The following is a 6,164-nucleotide window of genomic DNA, read 5'->3' as shown; positions in this document are numbered from 1 at the left end:
TATGCCATTTCAAGTTCCAAATTCAATCAACCAATATGCCATACAAGGCACCTTAATACATATCCCAAAACATAACATACCAATCAAGTGAAGTTTACCATATTTCTAACATCATAACCTAGTTTCATACCTGCCAAAACATACCAATAATGCTACTTTTCATGCCAAACAACCTAAACCAAATAGATATTAAAGCATTCCATTTATGACCAATTTAAACCATTCAAGAATACCATAAAAGGAACCTTATATACAATCACATAAAAGTGACCATAAGGACTTACTTAAAACAAGCATGATAAGTCCACCAACCATTCATAAACTTCAAGGCACAACCATACCAAATTACTATTTACACATTCATCAAAACATCCTTATAAACTACCCTATACATGTCATTATAAACCTAGCTAAAAATGCTCAAAAACTACCGAATTAACTGTTGGATAGTGTGTTAGGCCTCCAATGAGCTTCCAACCAAATCGACCTTTCTGATAATCTACAGGAAAAGAAAACAACTAGTGTAAGCAATAATGCTTAGTAAATTCGTATAAAAGCAACTTAACTACTAAACAAATTAAAATAAACAACCAAGCATAATTTATTATATCTTAAGCTAACGTTCATTTTCTATTCACTGCACCTCTTATGGATAATTGGTGTAGCTTTCCATATACATATATATGTTTCTCCTTATAAGTATTTGATATAACGATTTCACTTAAACATTTCTTCTTACCATAACAATTACACATTTAATATTTAATCGTTCTGTAATTCATCTTTTGTTTCAAGCTTTCATATAAATATATCATCCCTGTTATTCAATTACAAAGCACTTATAGGATTACAAAACTAAGTAAATAGATTAATCATACCTGTTTCAAGCTTCTTGTACTATAATAATTCAATCCAAACTCATTCATATATATGTAAATATCTATCTTTAGCTATATAATAATCAATATAATTATAATCACATATGATCAATTAGTTCATTGAACATTTAACATTTACTAATATCTTGACTATACATTAGCCTTTAAGCAGATAAATAATATGTATATTCCATTAACATTTAGCCCAATGAACTAGCAACTTGACTCAGATACTCAGGTAACTACACCACACAAGAGGCATCGTAGATGCATAACAAGAGCATCAAAGTCCAGACAGAGGCACAAATGTGCAAAAGGGGCACTGTAGTGAGAACAGGGACGCTGAAGTGCAAACAGAGGCACCGAAAGCGTGCATACTAACCCTATTGGCATGCCAATCGTATCTTAATCGTTTACTATGTCCAAACGGGCATTTTTAAAAAATTATAACTTTCATGAATCAGAGGCGCTTCCATATTTCTCAATACACATGCTATAACAATTCATAATCATTCTAAAATCACATATATCATATTTCATAAATATTTAATAGTTTTCAAATAAATCCTTTCTCACTTATATTCAGTTATAATATTTCGATTTCGAACAAACATTTTAAACATCATATATATATATATACATTCATAAATCAGCAGTAACATTATGTATATATAGATATGTACAATTCTATACCTAAGAACTTACCTCAACAATTATAGTTGTAAAACGGGGCCGACGACTATTCCGACACATTAGCTTTTCCTTTGTTTAGATCCGTTTGATTCGTTTCTGAATCTAAATAATAATGTTTCACTCCATTAAACCATTCAATAACTTAAAATAATTAAGTTAACTTATAACTCTTATTATTGGGAATTTTACAAAATTACCCTAATATTTTAACATTTATGCAATTTAGTCCATAAACCCGAAACTTGCAATTTCACCATTTTAACCATAAATCATGCTAACCGATTTTTACCCAATCTTATAACAGCCCATATTTATCCAAAATTTACACTATTTTCCTTAAATTTTACCTTTTTCATAAATTAGTTCCTAAACTTAAAAATTATCAAAAATTACTTAACAAAGTACTTATATTTAACAACCAAGCGTAATAACCTATCATAAAACTTCAAAAACACATCAAATCCATTCATGGAATAATCTATAACATTTAAAAATTTTACAAATTGACCCCCAGGTTAGCTGTACCTAGTTGCAACGATCTCAAAAACATAAAAATTACAATAAATTATTGAGAAAACCACTTACATGCAATGGTTTATTCATGGCCGTATGTTTAGCTTGACAATGGTGTTTTTACTCTTCCATTTTTGGTGGTTCTAACATTTTGGGAAGATGATAGTATTTTATTTTTTATTTTTACTTAAGTTTTATTTTACTTTTAACATATACTTTAATATTATAATTAAAATATTTAATTTTTACTTAAAAAATTCTTACACCAACCGTCACTATCTTTTAAAAGTGGGAATTTTCCATATTAATACTTGCAATAATAACATTTAAACCATTTAGCACAAATAACCTAATAATGGCTTACTTTTGCAACCTTTACAATTTAGTCCTTTTCTCTTAATTAACTATCTAAACATTAAAATTTCTTAATCAAATCTTAATACGACCTTAATAAAACTATGTAAATATTTAATAAAATATTTATGGCTCGGTTTATAGAAATGAGGTCTTGTTACCTCATTTTCTAAAACCACTTGACTTTAGGATCATACCACTGGAACCTAATTATTCTTTTATTTAACAAAATTCGGTAAATTAAAATTTATAAACACAATATATATGACTCATAAATATTAAATAGTAAGTATTTACAGACTCACATGTCGGATTTGTGGCTTTGAAACCATTATTCTGACACCACAAATGAATGGGTTGTTATAATCAACATAAATAGTAACGTTCTTATGTAACATGATCATGATGTAATGCACATGTGAGTTCCTACCCAAACCATCCGCTACACACCACGAGTTCCCAGAACCCTTTTGCTAAACTCCAACGTATTCGAGAGAAGCTCGATGTGGTAGAAACCATAGCATAACATAGCTGCAGAAAATCTGCTGAATAACATATAATGCGATAAAATCGCCAATCCCCTCGATACTCCAGATGCAGTGCACTGGCTATGTATAAATGCAGACTTAATATGCCGCCAGTACTCCACAGAACTCCTTCATCAACCACAATAATTACCTACCCTAATGCACATGCAATATGTCATACAATCTCATACGTAGCCATAATTCATTACTTTCACATTTAATTGACATTTTCAACATATGCCCTCATTTGTCAAATACTTCAAATGAATGGAAATAATATTCCAACTTTCAATTTACCAAATCACAATTTCATATTTATTTACAACTTTTCTTTGTGTGCATGTATAGCAGTCTTTTGAACATATCATAACAAATCACTCGTACGGTTATATCATGCATAAGACATATTTCATTCATAATCATGCTATACAATCAACCTAAAAATATACAAAAGTAACCAATCATTCATGACAATGTTAATCACTCAATCATTCAGTCAAACTAGCAACGATGCTACCATGCCAAATAGTTAGGGTTCAAAACGTACCTGATTCTGCCACTTACAAATTTAATTACTTAGCTATTAAGCCAAGCCTGATCAGAAAGCTAAATCATCAATTATATCATAATAGTTATCATTATCAATTAGGTTTTTGATTTTAGGACCCACACCTTATTTTACATTTTTTCGTCGCACACTAGCAAATCTTGTGATTCCTCTAATAAACTTTAAAACAGACATAAATAAAATAAAATAAAATAAAAATCAGTATAAAAATTAATTAATACACCTCTTAAAATTCCCCTAAACACCCACTTATAGGATCGATCCAATTGTCACAATTACACCTATTATTCGAATCCAAACTAGTTAGATTTCTTACATTGTTTTGATGCGAATCGTACGCTCGAACATCTTTCGATTTTACTATTGATTTGGAGCATTTGGGTCAGCACCTAACACATCAAAATATTGAAAAATCATTAGCCAATCATGATTAAAATTCTTCATTAAATCAATCCATAAAATTTTCCTACAATCTATGTCGAAAGAACAAACTAGTTTACGATTACCTACACTTACGATTCCCAAATTGTTAAATCCTAATTGTTGATTGATCAAGAAAAATTTCCCCTAATTAACATGTTATTAAAGGCTGATTGGGAGGGGTTCAAGAAACCAAAATCATGCTGGAAAAATATGGGAAAGAATTAAAGAAAAACGGCCCCCTTTGTTGCCCATATGTGTGCGCACCACCATCTGCAGTGGCCAAATTGGGGTTGATTTAACAGCATTTTTGGATTTGATTAAAAATCTAGAAGAATACCCATTAAATATTTAATAATCCCCAAAATTCTAGATCTAGAAATTTAGGTTTTTATTTAACAAGATTTAACAAGAAATCGAGAGGAAAAGAGATCTTACACAAGCTAGATGATAGAAGCGACAATGGCACTTCTTGGCAACGTTAGGAACCAATTTTGGAGGTTCAAGATTTTAGATTTGGGGCTGATTTAATTAGGGAAAAATGACAGCAAGTTGATGTAGGAGATGATGCAAAATCTTGTGGCAAAAAGAAAAGAAAAAGATGTCAAAACTAGGTGTTATGAGCAATGACAACAATGGACAAAGAAAGAAAAATTAAAAATCAAGGAAGAGAGGAGACGAGATGGAAGGCTAGGGTGAGAAAAAATATAATAATGGCTGATCAATATGTGTAAAAATAATCTTTATATCTATGTTAATAAGGCACGAACAACACACTCTAAAAAAACAAGGAATTTTGTAAAAATTTTAATTATTTTGCAAGGGAAATGATTTAAATTCGGGTCCTCATTTAATTCCATGCTTACACATTTAACAACTAACCACTTAGCTAACTCCTTATTTTTTTATATAATTCTACATTCTCACTAAGCTAAATTTTGGGATGTTACAGTGTCAGAGGTCCGTAGCTTCCTTGGTTTAGCCGGTTACTACCGAAGATTAGTAAATGGGTTTCCAAAGATAGCGATGCCAATGATGAAACTTTTGCAAAAGAATGTCCAGTTTGTTTTGCATGAGCAGTGTCATGAACATTTTGAGAAGTTGAAGTTGATGTTAACCAAAGCATTGATTTTAACTTTGCCTAAATTGGGGAAAGATTTTATGGTTTACAGAGATACCTATTTGAGTGGTTTGGATTGCAATTTGTGCAAGATGGTAGTAAAGTAATTATGTATGTGTCTCACCAGCTAAAAACGCATAAACGTAACTATTCGATGCATGATTTAGAGCTACCCACTATGGTTTTTGCTATAAATATCTGGAGGCATTATTTATACGGTGAAAAATGTCATATTTATACAGATCATAAAAGTCTTAAATACATCCTAACTCAAAAGGAGTTGAATTTAAGATTATGATTGCATTATTGATTACCACTCTGGTAATGCTAGCGTTGTAGCTGACATATTGAGCAAAAATTCAACAGTAGTTCAATTATGGGCAATGTTTGCTCAGCTCAGTATTAAAAGTAATGATAGTCTGTTGGCTGAATTCAAAATCAAACCAGTGTTGTTTGAACAAATTAGAGAAGCGTAGAAAATCAAACCGGTAGAAATTTTCAACATTGATGATCGTGATTGTTTGAGGTTCCATAATTGAATATGTGTTCCAGATGTTGCAGAATTAAAAGACTTGATACTTTGTGAAGCCCAAATAGCCCTTTTGCTATGCACCTTGGCGGAACAAAGTGTATCGTGATTTACGGGAGTTGTATTGGTGGCCCAGTATGAAAAGAGAAATAGTTGAATTTGTTGTTAGATGTTTGACTTGTCAGCAAGTCAACGAGGAACATTACTCGACTTCTGAATGGAAATGTGAGTGTATAACGATGGATTTTGTGACAGAGTTACCATTATCTTCGAGCAAAGTAAACATCATTTGGGTGATTGTTGACTGACAACTAAATTTAGCTCATTTTTTTGTAGTTAGAATTGATTGATCAATTCCAAAGCTAGCTAAAGTATACATTCAAGAAATAGTTAGGTTGCACGACGTACTGATATGCCACAATTCGTTGTGGCAAATTAAGGTATTTCTGGCACTTAGCGAGCTTGTTTTATAACATTCTTATATGTTTTTAATTCACTTTCAATTTTTATTGCTTTACCTTTACATTATGCAAAATAAGTGTTTTTTTATACAATTTTGAGT

The sequence above is a fragment of the Gossypium hirsutum genome, chromosome D07 (assembly GCF_007990345.1).
Source record: "Gossypium hirsutum isolate 1008001.06 chromosome D07, Gossypium_hirsutum_v2.1, whole genome shotgun sequence".
Taxonomy (NCBI): Eukaryota; Viridiplantae; Streptophyta; class Magnoliopsida; order Malvales; family Malvaceae; genus Gossypium; species Gossypium hirsutum.
Note: the sequence above shows the minus strand (reverse complement) of the source record.